Source organism: Myotis daubentonii, chromosome 15 (genome assembly GCF_963259705.1).
Source record: "Myotis daubentonii chromosome 15, mMyoDau2.1, whole genome shotgun sequence".
In the NCBI taxonomy this organism is placed as follows: domain Eukaryota; kingdom Metazoa; phylum Chordata; class Mammalia; order Chiroptera; family Vespertilionidae; genus Myotis; species Myotis daubentonii.
In genome coordinates, this window is record NC_081854.1 from 20,909,816 (window position 1) to 20,935,293 (window position 25,478).

Here is a 25,478-nt window from a genome sequence, read left to right on the forward strand (position 1 = left end):
GCCCAGTGCACAAATTTGTGCACGGGTGGGGTTCAGCTGGTACGCCCCAATCAGGGCCGATCAGGCCGCAGGCAGTTGGGGAACAGCCCCGCCCCCAATCGGGGTGGGGGTGCTGATCAGGAGTGGGGCCAGATGGGGGGAGGGGCTGCAGGCAGTTGACCGGCTGGCCAGCTCTGCCCCCTGGTTGAACTCCTAGTTGAGGGGACAATTTGCATATTAGCCTTTTATTATATAGGATTTTTATTGATTTCAGAGAGGAAGGGAGAGAGAGAGAGAAAGAGAGAGAGAGAGAGAAACATAAATGATAAAAAAAGAATTATTGATTGGCTGCCTCCAGCACACCCCACACTGGGGATCAAGCCTGCAACCCAGGTATATGTCCTGACTGGGAATCGTACTGTGACTTCCTGGTTCATAGGTCTATGTTCAACCACTGAGCTATGCTGGCCAGATGAGACTGCATGCATTCTCTCTCTCTCTCTCTCTCTCTCTCTCTCTCTCTCTCTCTCTCTCTCTCACACACACACACACACACACACACACACACACACACACGCACTCCTGGAACTGCTACTATATTCAGAGCAGCAGTCCTTCTTGACCCCTTGCAGCTCTTTGCTTGCTTCTTGAAAGGAAGACAACGGCCTGGAAGTAGCCAGCCACAGAGCCCTCAGACTCGGCCACAGCACACAGGTCTCTCCACATCCTGGCACTCTCATGTCCTTTGTGAGTCACCTTCCCCAGGGAGCCTTTCTGGCCCTGGGGACTCACCTATCCATATCCTTGGACGGCCCTGGGGCACCACAGCTGGTCACACAGACTAGAAGGCCTTATTTAAGATTTGATAAAGTGTCTCCATGGCAGGGACAGCCCTGGCTGGCTCACCTGTGCCTTGTGCTGGAGACAAAGGACAGTCGTGAGGCCAGCTAAAAAGCATATATGTGGGTAGCATGCTGTTGCAAAACAAGGTGCTGCTAACACCCCCATGTTGCAGAGGAGGAAAAAGGCTCAGGGAGGAGAGGTGCCAGCCCAAGGTCACACGGTGTATCAGTCAGGGTTCCATGGCAGGTCTAACCTGTGCCAAAGTCCATTCACTTAACCATGTTCATTCTCTCATTAGTTCACGCATTAAGCAATCCTTTATTATGCACTCAGTTGTCAAGCACTGTTTTAGGCTCTGGGGACACAGCAGTGAGTAAGACAGTCCCTCTTTTTTGGAGCAGAAATTCTAGTGTTGGATATAATACAATACACAAGTAAATAAAAATGTATATAACAAGTGAGAGAGGGGCCAGAGAATACAGTCAGGGAGGTCTGGGGGGTGGCATGTGAGCAAGACCAGAAGAAGTGAGGGAGCCATGAGGAGAGCACTGAAGGTGGGGGGAATGGCCACTGCAAAGGCCCAAGGACTACAGCCCGCCTGATACATTTCAAGATGTGCGCGTGGAGGCCAGCGTGGCAGGAAGGGAGAGTTGGAGGGGAGGGTGACGCAGTTGAGGTCAAAGAGATCTACACTAAATGCAGAACAGCAGCTCCGGAGCACACGCCAGGCACCATGCCCTTTTCCGCGTGGTCACTGAGTCCTGACCACAGCCCTTCCCATCATGTTATGCAGGAGGAAGCAGGCAAGGGATGAGAAAGGTTCCCAGTGTGGCCAAGGGCAGAGTCTAGCTCTGTCTCTCAGGCTTAACCACCAGGCCAGGCTGAAGGGGATAGGGGTCAGGGACAGTTCTCATCTGGGGGCTTATGTCCTAGCAAAGCAAGAGCCCAAAGCTGTGCATTTATGACAGCGGTTCACTGCAGGCTGGAAGCTAATACTGAGCCCTCTGTTCTCAGGAATTCCCAAATCTCAGTCCTTCAGTTCTCCCCTCTTACTCTGCTATATCTGGGTACCAGCCCTACTAGCAGCAACTGAAGTTTTTTTTCAATCCACTCACTTTTTATAAAACTTAACTAAATTTATTTTTAAAGTCACCCAGGCACATACTATTCATGAAAGAAACACAATTTAATTATAACCAAGTCTCTAACCTAAGTCCCAATTTACAAAAAGCACAGGGTATAGAGGAACATGTTAGATGACACCGCAAAAAGCATCAGCCGGATGTAGACAAAAGGCCAGGGTCTTTGAAAGATAAATGACCCAAACAGCAAGGACACAAAAGAACTGAAGGAGTAAATCTTATGGACTACAGAACACAGACCAACCAAATCCAAAAGCGTTGACCTTTGTCTGCACTCCAACTCAAACACACAAACTGAAGAAAAGGTGATAGACAATTGGGGAAATGTGAGGAGATGAAGGAATTATTTTGTTGTTGTTTTTTCCTGTGATAATGGTATTGTGGCTATTTTTTTTTTAAAGATGCCTTATCTCTTAAAGGAGGAAAATCTGAAATATTTATAGTTAAAGTATATGATATTTTATGAGACTTTTAACATTATACAACAGGAAATGTGACCTAGTCATAATAGCAAAGAATTATGGATCACTCACCGCGTGAATCTTAACTATTAATCCAAACATGTACCTGCCTCTAATAACTGTAACAGTAATCGAGGCAACAGCAACCATAATGACATAATGACGGCAGCCCTCTGCTGAGCGTCACACAGGCGCTCACACTGACTCACTTAATGCACCCAGCTAAACTGGGAGGCAGCCAGAATCCTTCTCCTGCTCCAGATGTGGGAACCAATGAAGAGACATCTGGGACGCAGGGCCTGACCCAAGGTCACAGAGGTAGCTGGGGCCCCAGTCCTTGCCAGGCATGGGAGCGCTGGGCTCTCATTCCCATCAAATAATAAAGGCTCCAGATACAGAGCCTTCACATCTTAGCATAAACCTCTGCTGACATTAAACCATCAGCTGCTCCATAGGATCCTGAAAAGTTAATGGTAACAGATGACACCAAATTTGGGGCCCACGGAAGGGTAAGGGTCACAGGATCTGTCAAGGTTCACCAGCCTAGATGGTCCTCCCGACAAGGTTGCAGAGCCAGCCCCAGTACCCCCAACTTTGGCAGGATGGGTGCCCTCCCCCACTCCCTGCACTCCGGAAACAGTGAGGGAGGCTGGTGCACAATGACACCTGCATCCTTCCCATCCTTGCCCTGGGCCTGCAGAAACCAGCTCCCTTCTGTGGCATCAGGGGGATCCTGGCTCTAAACGAGGAGCCTGGGAAAGCTTCTGCTGGGGGATGGGGGTGGGGTGGGGGAGAGTGGAAATTGAGGGTGGGAAGAAGGGAGAGAGACCGGGAGAAAGGCAGAAGGTGGGGAGACAGAGAGATGCAGTCCAGATCAGGGATGGGGGTTGGGGAGATAGGACAGTGGCAGAGGCTGCACCGCCAGGGCCTCCATGGTCTCATCCATAACATGGGAGTAATGTCTTCCTATAGTGTGCCTGTGAGGGGGACATGATTTAACCACACCATGTGAGAAGCCTAGAGAAGTGTCCTGAACATCGCAAAAGCGAATACATGTTTGCTGTCATTCCTGTAGGCCAGTGGCTCTCATCCCAGCTCAGCATCATACTAGAGTCACCCGGGAGCTTTAAGAAAAAAAACCAACACTTAGGCCCCACAGCCAGAGATTTGGATTCAAACAGTCTGGGCTTGGGTCCCTGTACAGAGGCCCCACCAGGTAACTCTAATGTGTAGCCAAGGGTGAGTGTGGGATGAGGGGGCTGGAGGAAGGACTGGACACACAGACCCAGGCCTGAGCCTCTGGAGGGAGTACAGAGTGAGACACACTGAGAGCCAGGCAGAGGGAGGGACAAGGAGGGGAAGAGTGGGGAGGGACAGGGTCAATTGCCCAGGAACCCCCCTTCCCCCCCCCCACACGCTCTGCCTGTCCACCCTCCCCCACCTTAGGACACCAAGAGTCTGGGGCCTGCTAAGGAATGCAAGGAATGAAGCCAGGCCTGGCACGGCCATCTCCAGGTCCCCTCCCCCTTCAACAAACTCCCAGGAGCCCATCCTCAGTCCAGTCCAGTCCAGCCAGGCGCCTCCCGGGAGTAGGCCTCAGCCAGCACACAGTCCTCCAGGCCTGAACACCCACTCCAGCCCTCACGTAGGAGCACCAGTCCTGAACGGCTTCTCTTGGGTCCCCTGCAACTCAAGTGCTAGACCATAAGGCTCAGCCCAGGCATCCCCTTTGCGAAGCACTTATCAGTGGTGTAATGAGTAACCCTGATAGCAGGCATGGGGAGGGTGGAGCTTATCACCTGCTCTGGACCTGCTCTGGCTGGTGGGGCAGCCTGACATGGCTTCCCAGAGGTAGTGACCTTCAGGCCAAGACCCAAAGAATAAATGAAGTGAGAACACTAAACAAAGGCCAGCCAGGTGTTAATGCAGCCAGCAAGCAGAAGGGAGCAGGCCTTATGGACCAGAGGAGGGACTGGGTCCTGGCCTCCTCCCTGGGCAACAGAGCTGTGAAGGATTCTAAGCAGAATGGGACCCATTCTAACCTCAACCGAACCCGCTGGCCTCCACATCTTCTCTCACAGACATGGAGAAGCCCAACTGGCCTGCTGCAGGGCGTTGGGGTATACCAGTCTTGCCACCCCCTAGGGTAGAGCTATGCCCTGGCTCCTTCTAGCCACACTGTAAGATTCCCACCAGACCTACTTCCCGTATTCCTGAGCCTGTTCCAGATAATTAAACCATAAACTGATTAGTCAAGGAAAACCTTTCATTAGGCTTAAAGTCACGCAGGAAAATTACAACCTCTTCTGCAGGCACCCTGCCTGTCCTCTGCCAGGACCCAGGATGGTGCCAGGGAGGAAGCAGGGAATGGGGGAGGTGGGCCCTGCCGCTGCTATGAGAGCTTCACTCAACAAGGCCCAACCTAGTGAGCAAGGCACCTCACTGGAGAGGAGGGCCCAGGCTCCCCCTGCCATGGCATGAAGTACCTGGGGGTAAATCCAACAAGAGGTGCCCTAGCTGGTTTGGCTCAGTAGATAGAGTGTCAGCCTGAGGACTGAAGGGTCCCAGGTTCGATTCTGGTCAAGGGCGCATGCCCGGGTTGTGGGCTTGATCCCCAGAAGGGGGCATGCAGAAGGCAGCTAATCAATGATCCTCTCTCATCATTGATATTTCTATCTCTCTTCCCTCTCCCTTCCTCTCTGAAATAAATAAAAATATATATTTTTAAAAATCCAACAAGAGGTAAACAAGGACTGTGATGGAAAACTATGACACTTCTCTGAGAGCCATCAGAAAAGACATAAATAAATACAGACCACATTCATGGAATGAAAGAGTCTATGCCATATCTGTGTGTGTGACAGATGCTTGTCTAATATTTAAACAAAATTACAAAAAGCCAAGAATGACCAAGATAAGTGGGAGGGCTTGTTTTCTCATGATCTAGACTTATTATAACTAAAATTAGGACAGTGTAGTATTGCTACGGGAATAGAAAAACAGAGTGAGAAAGGAAGAGAGCTCCCAGAAACAGGCCCACTTAGACAGAGACATGATTTATGATCAGGGCCGCAGTGGAGAAAAGTTGGTCTGTTTTTAATAAATGGGGATCTAGGTGGAAAATATAAAACTGGATGCTTACCACACACACACACACCAATTCCAGAACAAATAGAATAAATGTGAAAAGCAGAACCATAAAACTACAAAGGAAATGAGTGACACATTTGACATTAAAATTAAGCACTTTTGTTCATCGAAAGACAATTTAAAAAGTGAAAACGCAAGCTGCAGACTGGGAGAAGATAGTGTAACATCTTAGAAACAAAGGCTCTCCTCCAGAATCTAGGATTTAATTTAACTCAGAGATAAACACGCAGACAGCCCGAGGGAAAAACAGGCACGCGACATGAAGGGCTACTTCACAGGACAGGCTCTCCGGATGTTCGAAAACATGTGGAGAGCTCCTTCTCCTGACCTGCCACCAGGGAATGCAAATTAGCACCACAAGGAGATGCCACCACATGTGCTCAGCACCAGCTTGCAGGGTGAGCCAAGCACACACCACTGATGTCACTCTCACCCTCATCTGTGAAGCAGGTCCGATGGTCGTAGCCACCTTCTGGGATTCCAGGAAGGCTTAGGCAGAAGTGGGTGGTGCTGTGTGGGTCACTGGGCCTGGCACTGCAAGCCCTCAATTTGTTTTCCTTTTACTCAATCAGCCTGAGGAATAAAGACGCCCAGGCCCAAGATTATTTCAGGCCTCCTCCTGCCTCCAGGCAGGGGTGCCTCAGAAGGCTCAGAGTCCCGGAGGCAGGCTCCAAACTGGGTAGCAACTGGGTCTATTTATCTACCACTGTGTCCCTGGAGGCCACTAAGGGCCAGGCACTCCAGAGTATTTGTGGGAAGAAAAAAAAATCACATTCACATTTTCATGCCAGGCCCTGGGGAAGGATGTTAGGGGCAGAACTTCAGAGATGTAAAGACACCCAGAGTAACCTCAGGTCTAGAGAGAGAAAGAAACTGAGACAGAGAGAGGCTCGAGTGGCTGTGATCATTCGAATCCAGACCACCTGGAGAACTGACACTGATGTTGGTCTTTCTTCAGGTCCTCAAGTGCCCCTGCATGCTCCCGCCTAAACTCCTGCACAGGCAGCTCCCTCCGCCACCAGTGCCCCTACCCACCTCCTCTCTAAGCTAACTGCAAGTGCCATTTCCTCCTCAGGAAGCCTGCCCTGTACTCCTCACCCAGAGCGGGTCCCCATCCTACATTCTGGCAATGACACTCACTACTTATTATAGCTCATTCATTCATTCATTCATTCATTCACATTGGTCCACCAGTGTTTACTGAGCGACTACTACACATCATGCTCTGAGAATATAGCAAAGGGACACAGTAAGTTAAGTTATAAAGCTAAGTTATGGACAGTGGGGACAATAAACCAACAGAACCACAAATCATAATGTAATGTAAGTAGTAATGATGAGTGCTATAGAGAAAATCAAGCAGGGGAAGGTGGGGGGGCAAGAGAGACAAGTTACTGAAAGAGCAGCATGAACAAAGGCCCTGAGACAGGGCCTAGCCTAGACTGCTCTAGGAATGGTACAGCAATGATGAGCAGAAAAGCCGGGCCAGCCCTGGTGGGTTTTGGCTCAGTGGTTGGAGCATTGGCCTGGGGTCCAAAGAGTCATGGGTTCCATTCCTGGTCAAGGGCATGTACCTGGGTTGCAGTCAGGTGCATGCGGGAAGCAACCAATCAATGTGTCTCTCTCACCTCTCTCTCTCTCTCTCTCTCTCTCTCTCTCTCTCTCTCTCTCTCTCTCTCTCCTCCCTCCCTCCCTCCCCCTCCCTTCCACTCTCTCTAAAAATCAATGGAAAAAATATCCTTGAGAAAAGAAAAACTGGACAAGAATCTTGTGGGGCCTTGGAGGCATTTCCTAAGAGAAATGAAGCCACGGGAGGGTCCCCAGCAGGAAAGGGTCATGATGTGACTCAGGCTCCCTCTGGCTTCTGTGGGGGCAGACTATGGAGCCAGCGGGAAGGAAGGAGGGAGGATACTGCTGAATGGCCCAGGGGGGAGATGAGGGTGGGTTGAATTGGGGGTAACGATAAAGAAGAGGGAAAGGCACCAGGTTCTATTCTGAAGGTAGAGCAACAGGCTTTCCTGATCTCATGGATACGGAGGAAAAGGGCAAGATGAGTCAGGATGATACCAGATTCTTGGCCCAATTGAGAGGATGGATGGGGTGCCTGTTACCCAAACAAGGTCACTGAGGGGAGATGGGGCTTTTTTTCCGGTCTCTGTGTCCCCTACTAGGACTGAGCTCAGTGACAGAGCCTGTTGTGTTCAACTCTGGGTCCCATGCCCCCAGCACAGGGCTTATCCAGGAATAAGCACTTGACTCCTGTAGGTAGGACAGGTAAGAGCTGGCATGGACAGGAACACAGGGAGGAGAAAATGACACGAGGGACTCATCTCAATGATAACAAGCACATGTTACTTTTGCAGATGAACAGAATATAAAATGTTTCAAGGTTAATTCAAACGTATGACAAACCAAGTGTTGGTGAGGATTGGGTGTGTGCACAGGTACAAGCACTCTGGAAAGCTGCAGGGCGGGGTCCACTAAAGGTGATGATACCCTACCCTCTGACCGGAGCACCCTGCACCTATTCCCTGGAGAAATTCGTGCACACACGCACAGTGGGCACATTCAAAGAGGATGCTCACCTACACAGCAGGAGACAGAGAACTAAGTTATGATTTGTTCACAGCATAGGATACCACACAGCAAGGAGGGTGAATGAACTGACAATACATGCAAACATGGGGACAGAGGATGAAAGAAGGTAGACTCAAACAAGGACATGCAAAGGATCCCATTTAGGTGAAGTTCAAAAGCAGGCAAGGTGGCACTCTAGAATTCAGGAATGCACACCTGGTAAAAGCTACCCGAAACACAGGGACATGGTGACTCCCGAGATAAGGGGAGTGATTACTAGTGGAGTTGTGATCAAGGGGGTGATGGGGGTTTCTAGGATGCTGAGCTCTCTGTCTTTACCTTGGTGTGGTGGGTGAAGTGTCTATTCACCTTGTCATTATCTATCAAACTGACATACACTTTTCTATGTGTATATATACATGGCATTTCAGAGTCAAATAACCTGGGGCCAGGATGCTGTGGACGTGTGGGGGAAGGGGACTGGGGCTGTGGAGGCCCCCGAAGACAGCAGAGGAGGGGTCCCTAGGGAGAGAGGAGGCAGAACTCCCTGGGGGAATCCTCACCCGGGGGCTGATATACAGAAGAGCCCTGCCCTCCTGCAATGTCCTACTTTCTCCCCATTCCCAGCACTGACTGAGGAGGGAAGGGCAGAGAGAGAGGAGGAGAGGTGGGGGGAGGCCCAGGACAGCAGGCTACTTCCCTGGTGTGGGAGTGGCTGAAACCAGACTGGGAAAGCCAGCCGAAACCATAGCACAATGCTCCTTTATCAGGAGTTTCCAGGCTGGGACACCTGGAGAGGAAGCAGGGAGGGCCCAAGAGGGAGGCCCTATGTGGGGACCCTGCCTGATGACCCCATCTGTCAAGGTGTTCCCCTTCATAGTTCTGCTGCAGCCTGCCTGGACTGAGGAGACAAGAGGGGGCGGGAGGGAGGCTTAGTTAAGGGGGTAGCACAGGTGGTGTGTCATAGTGGTTGGAGCCAGACTGGGCAGCCAGCAGCCTGGGGCCAAATCCCAGCCCTGCTGGCTCTGTGACCCCAGGCAAGTCTCCCAGGTTCTCAATTTCCTCCCCTATGAAAGGGGAATAGTAACACCTACAACTTGGGGGTGCTGGGAAGATCCAATACATTAGTTCACAGAAAGAACAGTACTTTCTGTGAATACTACAACATAGACTAATACTGAGTAGTAATGCTAGCAGATAACTGTCTTTGAGCACTTGCTATGCATTCTGCCTGATGATTATGCATTTATAACCTCAAGACAACCCTATGAAGAGATACCATTAACATCCCATTTTACAGATGACACTGAGGCACAGAGAGGTGAAGTGACTTGTCTGGGATCACACAGCCAGTAGTGGCAAAGCCGGCTCCAGAGTCCATGCCCTTCACTGTGTCAGACAGGTTAAGAGCTACAAATTGGAAAGGGGGAAAAAAAGAGCTACAAACTGGAGCCAGGTAAGCCTGGGTTCAAGTCGGGGTCAGGCTTACTTGCTGTGGGGTTTCCAGGCTATACCTTAGTTTCCACTTCTCAGGTAAAGTAAAAATATCATGAATAGACAGCTCCCAGAAAAGGAGGCCCAGATGGCTTTCAATAAACATAAAGACTTTACTCATGTTAAAATCAGAGCCACAACAAGAGTCATTTGGTACCTATCTGACAGGCAAACTTTGAAGCATCAGATAACACCCTGTCCACATGACCAGCAGGTGAGGAAACCTTGGTGCCATCAGCCACTGGGATGGGGGTATAAAGGGGAACGTGCTCTCAGGAAGGCCAGGACACCGCCGGCGAGCTACTGGACCCCAGCCCAACTCCAGAGGTGAATCCACAGCTGTTTCCCAGGCATGTGCAGCCCTGTTCAGAGGAGGGAAAGCCCAGAAGGCCTGAATGGCCATCGGCATGCCACGGAACATGACAGCCACCACCAGCACAAGGAAGCACCCTGTCCTGACACAGAACTTAAGAGTGAAAAATGCTGCCCTAGCTGGTTTGGCTCACTGGATAGAGCGTCGGCCTATAGACCGAAGGCTCCCAGGTTCAATTCCAGTAATGGGCACATGCCCGGGTTGTGTGCTCCATCCCCAGTAGGGGGCGCGCAGGAGGCAGCCAATCAATGATTCTCTCCCATCATTGATGTTTCTTTCTCTCCCTCTCCCTTCCTCTCTGAAATCAATCAACACTAATAAAAGAGAAAAATGGTAATTGGCGTACGAGCTACCCTTTTCATTGGCTAATCAGGGCTATATGCAAATTAACTGCCAACTAAGATTGGCAGTTAACTGCCAACAAGATGGCGGTTAATTTGCATATGTAGGCACAATGCAGGGAGGCGAAAGGGAAAGCAGGAAGAAGCCCCCTGCCACTGACAGTGATCGGAAACCCAGGGGGGGAGCTAAGAGCTGGGGGGCAGGGCAAAGGCGGCCCCATGATCGGAGAATCAGGTGCCTTTTCCGCCCTGGCCAGTGATAGCAGGAAGTAGGGGTGGAGCCAGCGATGGGAGCTGGGCACGGTTGAAGCTGGCAGTCCCAGGAGCTAGGGGTCCCTTGCCTGGGCCTAAAGCGAAGCCCACGATCGTGGGGCCGGTGCAGCTGCGGGTCCCCGCTGCCCGGGCCGGACGCCTAGGCCAGAGGCGTCAGGCCTGGGCAAGGGGCCGATCCTGCGATTGGAGGGTGATGGGGGTCAACGCCTGAGGGCTCCCAGTATGTGAGAGGGGGCAGGCTGGGCTGAGGGACACTCCCCCCCGCCACCCAGTGCACGAATTTCATGCACCGGGCCCCTAGTAAAAATATACTTAACAAAAAAAAAATAAATAAAGTGAAAAATGCAAGGGGGCAGGACAGAATACAAACATGGGAAGTTGGCTCCACTGGCGTAAAAACAAAGGGGGGAGAACATGTGTAGGAACAAATACCACAAAAAAGAGAACTGGGAACAATGGCTGCCTCTGGGAAAGGAACAGCCAGCCAGAATGGGAAAGAGATGTCCTTGTCACTGTCTGCCCTTCTGTGCTGGGCTCAGTGTTTCAGTGATTACTTAGGAGACTAGATAACACATGCACATGGAGCAAAAATGTGTCTTCTGAAAATTAAAATGCAGGAAAAGAGAAATGAGGTTAATAACACCCCCTCCTCAGGGTCTGCGGGTGGTGCCACTGTGCTGATGGCCGTAAAGCACGATCCAGCGCCCGGTAAGCAGGGAGCTGGGGTTAGTGCAGTGTCACTAGAGGCTGGGCGAGGTGAGGAGGAGGCTGCAGCCCAGAGGAGGACACCTACCCCCAGCTTACCGTGTGCCAGGCAATGCGCTAAAGCACTCTATAGCCTTATCTCCTCCAATTCTCCCAACAGGCTACGAATGTCTCTTCCTCAGGGGCCCCAGCTGGGGAAAGTGGGGTCAGGCTGAAGGACATGTGTGGCCAGTGTGGCCCTGAGGGCGGCAGCATATCACCTCGCATCCTGGGGAAGGTCAGGGTGGGACCAGAGGGCCCCAGGACACAGGCTACAGTGAATAGTGGCTTCTGCCAAATCTGCCATGGTTGGCTCCCTGGGACTTAGGAAAGCTCCCCTTCCTACCCTCCTTGCCCCCCCACCCTTCCTGTGGGCCAAGGCAGCTGGCAGACAATAAGCCCCAGCCCCGGATGGGTGGTTGGGGCGGGAAGGGTCCCATTTCCCTAACTGTGCCTTGGAAGGAGACTGCTTCCTGCTGGCTGCATCTGTGGCCACCCGGCTCGGCTGATGGGAGAAACAGCTGCTGGGGACACCCCAAGCGGCGTCTGGCCAGGAAGTCTGGCTCACGGTGAGCCAGCAGGACAAGGAGGGATGAGGTGATAGACAAAAAAGGGAAGAGGGATGTGGGGGTCCCTGAGGGAGATAGGGACCCAGAGTCCGGAAACTATGCAGGTTGAACAGGCTCCCAAGGAGCTTCCATCTAAAGAGCAGCCTGGGCCCAGCTGGTGTGGCTCAGTGGTTGAGTGTCAACCTAGGAACCATGAGATCACTGCTTGATTCCGAGTCAGGGCACATGCCTGGGTAGCGGACTCTATTTCAGTAGGTGGTGTACATGAGGCAGCCAATTAATATTTCTCATCGATGTTTCTATCTCTCTGTCCCACTCCCCTCCTCTCTCTTTCAAATCAATAAAAACAAAAACAAAAAACACTTCCAAATCATTGCAAGTAACCACAACAAGCAGCGACTCTGGGGCCCCAAGGTGTGGAGTTTAAGTCCTGCCTCTGCCACTTGCCTGCTGTGTGACCTTAGACAAGTAACATTCTTCTCTGGATCTCAGTTTACTCATCTCTAAAATGGGGATGATAACAGTACCTACCTTGTAGGTTGTTGTGAAGAGCAAATGAGTTAATGTGTGTAAATCTTGGTCAGACATCTAACCCTCCTCCATCACTGCCAACCTCGTCCTATGCCCCCTCTTCTATTCAACTATCACAGTACCTCCCCTCGGGTCTCCCTGCCACTGCCCTCCGTGATCTGTTCCCCACAGGGTAGCCTGAGAAATCTTTATGAAAGGAAACCAGACATTGCTTAAAGCCCTCCAATGACTCTCCATTACACACAGTGAAATCCATCCTTCCCTCAATCTGAAAGCACCTGCTCTACCTTCCACATCCTCCCCACCTCCCCAATCTCATTGCCCACTCTGCCACACTGGCCTCCTTGATGATACTTGACCATCCCAAACTAATTTGGACCTGAGGGCCATTGTACTTTCCATCCTCACTGTTATATTCTTTCCATCTTCTTTGTAGACCTGTCTCACTCTTATTGATCAGATGTTTCCTCCAGAAAGTTCTCAATGACTTCCCAGGCTGTGACAGGCACCTCCTCTGGATTCCTACAGTCCATGTGCCTTCCCTATCCCAGCCCCGACCACTCTGGGCTGTCACTGGCTGAGGACAAGTCTGTCTCTTTCATCTACATATATAAAAGCCTAAGTGACAGTTACAACTGAACGACCGGAACAGACAAGTCAACCAGTTGCTATGATGCGCACTGATCACCAGGGGGCAGATGCTCAATGCAGGAGCTGCCCCCGGTGGTCAGTGCACTCCCACAGCCAACCTCCCACGGCCAGCCAACTTCCCCCGGGTCCCTCCCCCTGGCCAGCAAACCTCCCGCGGTCCCTCCCCCTGGCTGGCAGGCCCCGGCCAGCCCAGCCCCGATAGGCCCTGATCACCGGCCAGGCCTAGGGACCCCACCTGTGCAAGAATTTCGTGCACTGGGCCTCTAGTTGTACTATAATACAATGGGCCATGGAAAGAGGGATGGGCCAGTGGCTGTGTTGGTCACCACTGGGACCAATGGTCAGACACATGAGTGTAGCAAGGCTTTGCCCTTCCCTTCTAAGCTTCACCTTCTTCTTCCCTGCCTCCTTCCTGAGGAGGCCCAAGGCAGTATAGTTTCCTTCCCCAACTGTGTGCCGTGGGAGAAGCCCAAGGAGAGCTGGGTCAAAGCTGCAGTCACTGTCCCAGATGCCCTAGAAGGCAAAGGTCGAAGCCCTCTGGGGCTCAGCGGTGCTTGTCAGGCCCCACCTAAGCCCATCACATGAACCATCTCCCCAGCCGTGCCCCACCAGCCTGGAAGGCCATAACCCTACCATCTCATGACTGAATAAATCATCTCAGCAAGAGCCACCAAAGTGCCCAAAGCAGGACGCAGAGGAAAGGGAACCCGCAAGTCCTACTGGGAAGCACCCTGTACAAACATTCAGGAAAGCAATTTGGAAGGCAAGCAAGACATGTGCTCAAGAGAGACTCTGGCCATTGATAGTACAAAAGGAAACACTTTCTAGAAGGTTCACTGCAGTGCTGTTTGTTACAGTCCCAATGGGAAGCCACTTAAATGGCCACCGAAAAGTGAACTCCTGTGTGGCAGAAATCACAAAAAGAAACACTCGACAGCAAGGAAAACAAATGACTGCCCTAGACCTAGACACATCCACACAAAGAAATACCCAACCCTAATGCTGCATAGAAGCAGACTGCTCATCGTGATGCCACTTACATGACCTGTAAAATGGTGGTGGTCAACCCTGGCAGTTCCTGAGAACCTCATACTATTGCTGCACCCCCCACTCACTCCCTGCCCCGGCCAGGAACCCAGCAGAATATCTATGGTGGGCCTGGGCGACAGTGTTTTGAAAGCTCTCTAGGTGACTACACTACATAGCAATGTGCAGCTGAGGTTGAGAGCTATTGCTCTAGCATTTGTGAATATAATTCAGGACAGCGAAAGTGTGACAGCCTGCAGAGAAACGCTATACACCAAATTCCAGGACAGGAGCAGCCACTGGCAGGAAGGACTGGGAGGGGTGGGCAGAGGAGTGGAGCTTTTAACTGCATCCACTACATGTTCTGGCCCAGGCCGGATGCTGGAGATGTCGGTGTTCTGGTATACTGAAAACTCTATTTTTGTTGATAGTCTAAAATGTATCACAAGGAACACAACTGGCACATAAGAAATCTCTTGCCCAAGGTCCCACGGCTGGTAAGTGACAGGGCAGGGACCAGAACGTGGGTCCTCAACGCCAAGCCCCTCTGCTCCTTCCCTGTGCTGAGCCCTGAGATGCTGAGTGAGCTTGCACCACAAGGGCTGGGCTGGCCTCACAAGGCTGCCTGGAGAGTCCACCCACTCAGTGACACTGCTAGAGCCAGGGACGGGTGGCTGCTAGAGAAAGCCAGGAGGCAGGTAGAGAGGCCCCCCATCATCTCTGAGGTAGCAGGAGCAGCAGCAACATCAAGTTAGTGCATACACAGCACCGACTTGTGCCAGGCCTTGGGCACACTGGACACTGTGCATCCTCACAGCAATTCTGTGAGGTAGCCACTATCATCAGGCCCGTTTTCCAGAAGAGGAAACTGAGGCCCAGAAAAGTTAAGCAACCTGCCCTCGGTCACACAGCCTGTGAGTGATGGAGCGGGGTGAGAACCCGGCATCCCTGCTCGTGTCTGCTTTCTGAACTGCTCCCTAGTATTGCCTCACAGCTCCACAGACACAGGCAGCTATTCCTCCACCTCTGCTCCATCCCGCTCCCAGACTGGGCACCCTAGTGGTCTCCCACAGGCCTGAGGTGTAAGCCTACAGGCTGCTTGTGACCGACAAGCCCCCAACTCTGTGTCCATCCCTGACCTCCACTCACAGACAGAACTTTTCCTCCTGCCTGGTTTGCCATTTCCCATTCGTCCTACTCATCCTTCAGAACTTACCCAGGGGATGTTCCCAGGGACACAGTCCCCAGCCCAGCTTGGGGGCCAGGTCCGGGCACTCTCCTGGCTCCCTGAACACGTCCTCGCAGACCATGTCTTCTCCGACCGAGGGACCCAGAGCCCCAGGCTCCATGTGTCTTGTCCACTGCTACAGTTCCCGCACCCAGCACAGCACCCAACATTCAACCCCCACAACAGCATCCCCACAAGCCAGGCAGCGCGTCAGTGGGGATTCAGGGCAAGAGCAACACGGAGCAATTTCTGCCCATTGAGGAGCTCACATTTTAGTGGGAGAGGCTGACAACCAAGGTAAGGACAGGGTGAGGGCTGGGGAGGAAACAAAAAAAAAGAGTGTCTGAGGGCAGGGAGAGCTGGTGGTCCTGGTAGGGCTGTGGGTGAGTGACAAATGAGAGGGGCAGGGTGGGAAAGGACTCCAGGCACAGAGAACAAGAAGGTCAAAGACCTGCAGGTGTCAGTCTACAGAGTTGAAGAACAGCAGAGGCCAATGTGGTGGGACTGAGGCGAGGAATGGGAGAGCAGGAGGAAATGAAGGGGGAGCAATTGAGGACCAGGATGAGAGCTTAGGGTTTTAAGCAGAGAAAGCACCCAACTTTGTACAGGGTACCACCCAAGGACACCCTCCCAGCCAGAAGCCCATTAGACATACTTGGACTCCAGGCCACCCACAAACACCCCATCCCATAAGCCCAGGGGAGCCTCTCTTCCCAGATCACACCCTTCCATGGAGGCCAAACAGACAATCCTTTCCTGCTCAGGGAGTGGCCCAGCCTTGCCCAGTCTCTGCTTCCAAAAACAGACCTTCAGCCCTAGCCAGTTTGGCTCAGTGGATAGAGCGTCAGCCGGGCTGTGGGCTCGGTCCCCAGTGGGGGGCGGGCAGAAGGCACTGATGTTTCTCTCTCTCTCCCTCTCCCTTCCTTTCTAAAATCAATATAAATATATATATATAGGGAAGGCAAAAAAAAGAGACAGACCTTCAGCAATTTACAATGTAGTGATCAGGGGTGGGAGCTCTGGTTTTCAGACCCAGCCTGGAATCTGCCTGTGACTTAGCAGAAGCTCTCTGAACCTCACTTTTCTGTCTGTAAAGTGGGTCTATTTAGTACCCACGTCACAAGATTGTGGTATAATAAGACCAGGCACACAGGGCACTGAGCGGTGTGCTAACCCACATTAAATATTAACCGATACTGTGATTATTTAAGAGGCATAGAACTCAGCCCAGAACTTCAGAGTTCGAATCCCAGCTGCAAACTTCCTCATTATGTGACCCTGGGCAGTCACGTAGCCTTTAGTAAGGCACCAACCCCACCGGGCTGCAGTCAGGATTCAGTATACACAGGGCCTGACATGACTGTTTGCTATTATTGTCATTATTTGTGGAAGGGGGCTCCCCTCTCCCCCACCAAATATCACCTTTGACCTCTCCCTTGGATGTCCTGTCCCCCACCCCATCCGGGCAATATGTCCCACTTGGGTTTTAACTTTTGACCCTTGATTTCTCCCCTTTGTCCATGCCTCACCTTTGATCCCATAAAAGATGCCCCCAACCTAAATCTCATTCATCTGCCCCACTGGTTGCTGCCTTAACCTTCCACCTGTCCCCCTATCCCCCCAAGATTGTGACCTCTGACCATCGGAGGCGCACCCTCTCCTCAGATTATTATTTTAACCCCCTTTTTTGACACTCGCCCCACCCCCCTCTAGCACGCCCCCCACTTCAAATTTCGAACTTTGCGCTACCCTTGGCCACACCCCCTTCGTTAGTTTGACCTTTGACCTCCTCTACCACTGACCCTCGACACGCGGCGCGACCCTACCCTCCACGAGTGAACTTTGACCCTAGCGGCCCCGCCCCCTCTTTACTACGTTAACCCACTCCGCTTCCACCGCCCAGACCACCCCATTACCCTGGCCAGACTGCTTATCCTACCGGCTCGACGCCGTAGACGCTCGCGGCCTGGCTGCTCGGCTCGGAACTCCCGTCTTCGCGTCGCCCTCAGGTCTCCCGTGCCGCCGCCACCGCGGCCACTGCCGCCGCCATGTTGAATACCCAACGAACATCCGGGGCTTTCCCCCTTCGCCGCCCACCAGTCCCTATAGCAACAGGGCTGACCGGGTAGGGGGCAGGGCCCGCTTAGGGGCGGAGATGAGCGCCTGGCAGCGCCCGCTCCAGCCTCTGATTGGTGCAGATTGTCCAATCGGAGACCTTCGGGCGGAAAATGCCAAGCCGGGATTGGGAAATTTGGAAAAGGTGCGGGGAGGCTGGATCCCAGCCCACTCTAGTTCTTAAAGGGGAAATGACTATTCTCTTGTAGTGGTCATTCCCACCTTCCCCGTAAAGAAGTTCAGGGGTTGGAAGGCAGTAATGGACAATAATGACCAGAAACAGTTCTTAAGCATTTATTATCTTCCAGACACCCAGCAAGGCATTGTCTTGCTGAACACTCACTGCAACCCGATTGTATTATTGATAACAGTTTTACAGATAAAGAAACTGAGGCTCAGAAGGGTTTGGGATTACAAGAAGTAAATAATGAGTTTTGGACGACGGTCTGTCTGTCTGAGTCCGGGAACTTTACCTGGAACCAAGATTCTATTTGATCTTAACCTTTTAAATAAAATTTTAAATATATATGTATACACACACACACACACACACAGACACATACCACACCAGAAATCATAAACTAAACTCGGACAACATGTTCCATGATTTCACTCACTGGGCTCCAGGACTTTGCTTTTCCAGAAAAATACCAGGTGCTCTTCCACTCCAAGGTCTTTGAGGCGGCTGTTCCCTCTATCTGGAAACACCCTTCCCCCAGGTATTCTTTCCGCTCCTTCCCTCTGCTCCTTCAGGGTTTTACTCAAATGACAGCTTATCAATGGGACTGTTCCTCCCACCCTAACAACAGCAGCAAATATTCCTCTTACATGCTAGTAAATCCCTTACCTTGTCTGTTTTTTCTTATTTTCTGTTGCTCAAAACACCTTTTAACATACTGGATAATTAGCTATTCATAGTTGTTGATTTTTGGTTGTCTCTCCTGCTGGAATGTCGGCTCCATGAGAGCGTGGATGTTTGTGTTTTGTTCATTGTGCATGCCCAGGGCCTGGCGTTATTGGCATGTAGATTAGATGTTTAGTAAACGTTTGTTGAATGGATGGTTGGATGAATTGTAATTCCATCTCCTCAGAGATACTCTTAAATGTTTAATGCATCTCCCCTGCCCCAGCACAGTGTCTAGCACATAATAGACATTTAATTAATGTCTTAGGAAGCAATGAATGAATAAATGCATGATGAGTCATTTTTTTCTGTATTTTTAACTACATTTTTTAATAGAACCAGAAACACACATTTATAAAGAATTTTGTATCTTTTTACAGAGAACAAACTGATGGTTGCCAGATGGGAGTGGGATTGGAGGACTGGGTAAAAAAGGTGAGGGATTAAGAAGCATATATTGGTAGGTAGAAAATAGTCATGGAGATGTAGAGTACAGCATGAGGAATATAGTCAATAATATTGTAATAACTATGTATGAAAGGGATCACTTGGTGAGTATATAAATTATAACCACTATGATGTACATCTGAAACTAATATAATAATGGATGTCAACTATAATTGAAAAATTTTAAATATGTAAAAATAGTAAAGAATTTTGCATCTTTTTAAACAAGAGTATAAATATCACCAATACTTCCCATGCCATTAAGTATTCTTTAAGATCATTAGTTTTAGCTTTTTAGTTTTTTTTAATTCTCACCCAGAGAGAGAGAGAGAGAAACATTGATGTGAAATGGGAGAGGGAAACATGTATCGGCTGCCCCCTTATGCATGCCCAGCCAGGATCTAACCATAACCTAGATATGCGCCCTGACCAGGAATTACACACCAACCTTTTGTTGTTTGGAGGACGCTTCAACCAAGTGAGCAATGGGACCAGGGTGACCATTAGTCTTTTTCTTGTTGACCTTCTAAGCTGTGATAAATATTTTGCTATTATAAATAATCTCTCCCCACAAACAAATCAAAGCAGGCAAATATTTGTGCACATCAGTAATTATTGTCTTTGGCCCTGGCCAGGTAGCTCAGTAGGTTAGAGTGTCATCCTGATATGCCAAGATTGTGGGTTCAATCCCCGATCAGGGCACATACATAATATGAATGCATAAATAAATGGACGTCTCTCTCTCTCTCTCTCTCTCTCTCTCTCTCTCCCCTCAAATCAATAAATAAAAATTAAAATAATAATAATTATTGCATTATTTCCTTTGAATAGATTATCACAAATGGAACTGCTGGGTCAGAAGAAATGCACATTTTTAAGATTTAATAATAGTAACCGTTTCCATGTTTCTAGCATTTCTGTGCATGGTACTAGGCCATGTAATTTTAACAACAGTAGCTATGACCACCCGGGTTTCGCAGAGGAGGAACCTGAGGCTTACAGAAATAACTTTGCTCAAAGTCTTAGGAGCTAAGGGGCAGAGCTAGGATTCATCCTCTCGCTAACTGCCCTCTGCTGCCTCCACATGGCCTGGGACACACATTGCCAAATTGTGTTACAGGGATCCAATTCACACCCACCACATTCAGAGGGAATATGCCCTTTAAATAAAGTAGTCTCGCCAGCATTAAACATTCTTGGTTTTGCACACTTTTGAACTCTTTATCCGTACAGAGTTTCCATTTAAAAAAAAACACATACACAAGCACTAGCAGGGTTTGCTCAGTGGATAGAGCGTAACAGCCTGTGGGCTGAAGGTCCCAGGTTCGATACTAGTCAAGGGCACATGCCCAGGTTGCGGGCTTGTTCCCCAGTGGGGGGTGTGCAGGAGGCAGCTGATCAATGATTCTCATCATTGATGTTTCTATCTCTCTCTCCCTCTCCCTTCCTCTCTGAAATCAATAAAAACATATTTAAACAAACAAAAAACATCACACATACAAGGCTAGTAACTGAAATGTCTGCACTTTAGTCGGGTCACAGTGATAGGAGAGCCAGGTACAGCCTTTGCCTCTTCAATGCGCTGCACAAATTGCAAGGCATTAGGCTCTAGAACCCATTTTGCAGGAAGCACCCTTGTAACTTAGTTGGGAATCTGCCAGAGATCAGACCCCTGGAATAAGCCTGGTGTCAGACCTGCTCCAAGGGCTTATTCAGGATAGGCTATCAGGCCCTCTTATTTTGGGGTTCTGAGAGAAAAAAATAATCATCTCTAAAGAGCCTTCTATAGAGAAGGCTGCCTGGAGGTGGTGGTGAGGGGGTGACCCTCAAAGGATAGAAATAGGAAAGGTGGGTGAGGCAGATTCGGGTTAATAAAAATGATCCATTTCAATACATCAAGGAAAAAGAGAAGTGACAACATATGAATGGCAAGCAAAGCTTTCTCCCATCATATGTAAAGAGCATTTAAAAATCAATATGAAAGGTGAACATACAATAGAAAAATAGGCAAAGGACATGAACAAAAGTTAAAAATACAAACGATAAGAAAAGAAATAAAGTTGGTGAACAAGAAATTAATAAAATGGCTATTGTTTAAAAAATTTAAAAAAAGAAACAGCCAAGCCCTAACCAGTTTGGCTCAGTGGATAGAGCATCAGCCTGTGTACTGAAGGGTCCCAGGTTCGACTCCAGTCAAGGGCATGTACTTTGGTTGCGGGCACATCCCCAGTAGGAGGCGTGCAGGATGCAGCTGATCAATGTTTCTCTCTCATCAATGTTTTTAACTCTATCTCTCTCCCTTCCTCTCTGTAAAAATCAATAAAATATATTTTTTTAAAAAGAAACAGCCAAAATGGAGTCACTTTTTTGTTTATTTGTTAATTCTCACTCGGGGAAACTCTTTCCATTGACTTTTATAGTGGATGGGAGGGGATAGATAGAAAGAGAGAAACATTGATGTGATAGAGACACATCGATTGGTTGCCTCCCACACATGTGTGGGATCGAGTCTGCAACTGAGGTATGTGCCTTTGACCAGAATTGAACCCGCTACCCTTCAGTCTGAGGGCCAATGCTCTAGCCACTGATTCAAACTGGCTAGGGCAAAATGGAGTCACTTTTGCTAAACCCGTCACCAAACCAAAACTTAATAACTAACCTAATTGCAGTTCCAGCCTCTCCCATGAGTGGAGTTTTAAACCAGTCAGGAATTTCTTGATCGACACTAATGAGGTAATCTGCCTGATAAGACCCCCATGCCTTCCCCTAAGGCAGCGGTTCTCAACCTGTGGGTCGCGACCCCTTTGGGGGTCGAATGACCCTTTCACAGGGATCGCCTAAGACCATCGGAAAACACATATATAATTACATACTGTTTTTGTGATTAATCACTATGCTTTAATTATGTTCAATTTGTAACAATGAAAATACATCCTGCATATCAGATATTTACATTACGACTCATAACAGTAGCAAAATTACAGTTATGAAGTAGCAATGAAAATAATTTTTATGGTTGGGGGTCACCACAACATGAGGAACTGTATTAAAGGGTCGCAGCATTAGGAAGGTTGAGAACCACTGCCCTAAGGAAAGTTGATCTTGCTTGAAAAATTCACTCTTGCCCTGGCCAGTTTGCCTCAGGAATATCGGCCCCAAAGGATCATGGGTTCAATTCCTGGTCAAGGGCACGTACCTCGGTTGTGGGTTCAATTCCTGGCTCTAGTCAGGCACATGCAGGAGATATGATCTATCTCTCTCATTTCTCTCTCTCTCTCTCTCTCTCTCTCTCTCTCTCTCTCTCTCTCTCCTTTCTCTTTCTCCCCTTCTCCCTCCTTTCCACTCTCTACAGATCAATGGAAAAAATATTCTCAGGTGAAGATTTTTTAAAATCCACTCTTTTCTTAGTTCCATCCTCTTTCTGCCTATTAAAACCTTCCTCCTTGTACAGCTCCTTGATGTTCACTTCTAGTTGCTAGATGGAGTGCTACTTAATTAATGAATCGCTTAATAAAGCTGATTAGATCCTAAAACTTATTTTGTTTTGTTCTTTAACACTATTAAACAGATCTTTTTTCCTATTTATTTATTTATTTATTTATTTCTCCCATTGACCCCTTCTAGGCTGCCCCAGGCCTTCATTACCCTATTGTCTGTGTCCATGGGCTATGCATATATGCATACAAGTTCTTTGATCTTCTCCCGCCCTCCCCCCCCCCCCCCCCGCCACTTTCCCTCTGAGGTTCCATAGTCTATTCCATGCTTCTATGTCTCTGGATCTATTTTGTTCATCAGTTTCTTTTGTTCCTTAGATTCCACATATGAGTGAGATCATGTGATACTTGTCTTTCGCTGACTGGCTTATTTCACTTAGCATAATACTCTCCAGGTCCCTCCATGCTGTCTCAAAGGCTAAGAGATCCTTTTTTTTACTGCTGCAAAGTATTCCATGGTGTAAATGTACCACAGATTTTTTATCCACTCATCTACTGATGGCACTTGGGTTGTTTCCAGATCTTAGCTCTTGTAAATTGTGCTGCTATGAACATAGGGGTGCATACATTCTTTCTGATTGGTGTTTCAGGTTTCTTAGGATATTTTTCTAGAAGCAGGGTCAATGGGTCAAATGGCAGTTCCATATTTAAATTTTTGAGGAAACTCCATACTATCTATCCTAATATATAAAAACCCAGGGTCCATAACATGCAAAACGATCTAAGGCTCGACCAACCAGAAGTCAGTGCTGGGTTGCTGTGGCAACCCAGCACTGACTGCCGAGGGGGCTGCGGATCAGGCCTGGAGAGAGAAGCAGGGTCTGATCCCTAGCCTCCATGGCAGCTGTTGATCAGCACTTGCCTCTCTCTTTCGCTCCAGGCTTGGCCAGCAGCTACGCCTCCCTTTCTCTCTGGCCTCAGCTGGAGCTGATCAGCAGCCCCACTTCTCTGATCAGGCCTGTTGATAGGCCCGCAGATGCTGACTGGCATATACACTGACCAATAAGAACCAAATCTGGGTGAAGTGTGAGGAGCCAATGGCTGCCTAAGAGGCGGAGCTTTTGACGCTGACTAGCACATAAACTGACCAATCAGAACCAAGTCTGGGTGAACTGCGAAGGCAGAACTTAAGGTGGGGGCTGAGGAAGGGTTTTAAGAACAACAGCTGTTTGGTGTAAGGTGTAAGAAAGCAGTTCAATGTTTTAATGACCGGTTTGGCAGTATAGTGCATATGGCTGGCTATCAGTCCAGATATAGGGATTATGTATTTTTGTCTGCCAAGAGCATCTCCTCCTGATGAAAAAAGGCTCCCCTCCCCTACACTTAAGCAATCCTATCCTATATAATCTATCTATACTACTAAAAGGGTAATATCCTAATTAAACCAGGTCAACCGGCCATCTTCCAGATGTCCAACTTCCTTCCAGACAAAGCCATGGTGGTGGGGGCTGAGGCAGAGGACGTTAGGAGTGATCAGGCTGGCTGGAGAGGGCAGTTGGGGGCAAGATCAGGCCGGCAGGGGAGGGCAGTTATGGGTGATCAGGCCAGCAGGGGAGAGTCACTGGGGGTGAGGTCAGGCTGGCAGGGGAGGGCAGTTGGGGGCAACCAGGCCGGCCGGGGAGGGAAGTTAGGGGTGACCAGGCCTGCAGGGGAGCAGTTAGGTGTCGATCAGGCTGGCAGGGGAGTGGTTAGGGGCTATCAGGCAGGCAGGCAGGTGAGCGGTTGGGAGCCAGCAGCCCTGGATTGTGAGAGGGATGTCTGACTGCCCGTTTAGGCCCTATCCCAACCTAAACGGGGATCGGGCCTAAACGGGCAGTTGGTCGTGCCTCGAGGGGTCCCAGATTGGAGAGGGTGCAGGCTGGGCTGAGGGACACACACACACACACACACACACTCACACTCACACTCATGCATGAATTTCGTGCACCAGGCCTCTAGTCCTATCTAATAAAACAGAAACATGGTAATTGGCATACGACCGCTACCCTTCCCATTGGCTAATCAGTGAGATATGCAAATTAACTGCCAGCCAAGATGGCGGCCGGCAGACAGGCAGCTTGAAGCGAACATGAGGCTTGCTTGCTTCAATGACGGAGGACTCCAACGTTCCCCACCTGGCTTGCTGGCCTCTGAGCCTGCAGTTTAAGAAACATTGTAACAAATATAGAAGCTAAACAAAACCCCAGAAACCAGCTTTCAGCGAGCCGGGATCTCAGAGCTGAAGTTATACATTGTTTCGATTATAGAACCTAAACAAACCAGATACCTTCTTTCAGCAGCAGAGGCCTCGGAGCTGGAGCCAGAGCTAAAGCTGGCCCAGAATTTAAAAAAAAAAAAAAAGAAAAACAGGAGCAGTTGGGAGCTTCAGTCCCAGCCTGAAAACAGCCCTCAGCCCTCACCCAGACTGGCCAGGCATACCAGTGGGGACCCCCACCCTGATCCAGGACACCCTTCAGGGCAAACCAGCCGGCCCCCACACGTGCACCAGGCCTCTATCCTATATAGTAAAAGGGTAATATGCCTCCCAGCACCGGGATCAGAGGAGCCGAGAAGCCTCCTGGCACCGGGATCAGCATGACAGGGGGCAGCGCCCAAACCCCCTGATTGCCCTGCGGCTCTGTGTGTGACAGGGGGTGGGGCAACAACCTCCCTATCTGCCCTGCTCTGTTCTTGACAGGGGAAGGTGCCCCAATCCCTGATCAGCCCTGCTCTGTGCCTGATAGGGGGGAGCTCCCCAACCCCCTGATCGCCCTGCGGCTCTGTGTGTGACAGGGTGTGGCGCCCCAACCCCCTGATCGGTCCTGCTCTGTGTGTGATGGGGTAGAGCCATAACCTCTCCATCGGCCCTGCCCTGAGTGTGACAGTGGCGGTGCCCCAGTCCCCTGATCGGCCCTGCTCTCTGGATGATAGAAGGTGGCGCCCCAACCCCCACCCCATGGGCCCTGCTCTGTGTGTGATGGGGTAGAGCCATAACCTCCCCATCGGCCCTGCCCTGAGTGTGACAGTGGTGGTGCCCCAACCCCCTGATCCGCCCTGCTCTGAGGGTGATAGAGGACAGTGCCCCAACTCCCCTATCGGCCCTACTCTGTGAGTGACAGGGGGAGCTCCTCAACCCCCTGATGGGCCCTGCTCTGTG

The 25,478-nt window shown here is 50.1% G+C and overlaps 1 protein-coding gene across 4 annotated transcripts in view; it reads right to left on the reverse strand.

The window, feature by feature from the left end:
• PAK4 (p21 (RAC1) activated kinase 4) overlaps nt 1-17,508 on the reverse strand; it is a 52,110-nt gene extending 34,602 nt beyond the window's left edge. For 2 of the 4 annotated variants that reach the window (XM_059666607.1, XM_059666605.1), the window contains exon 1: nt 17,322-17,508. The gene's annotated coding sequence lies outside the window, so the exon portion shown is untranslated. Of the gene's footprint in view, nt 1-17,298 lie in introns of all 4 variants that reach the window. The other 2 variants (XM_059666610.1, XM_059666608.1) reach the window with 1 other exon arrangement.
• Nucleotides 17,509-25,478: the final 7,970 nt, after the last annotated feature.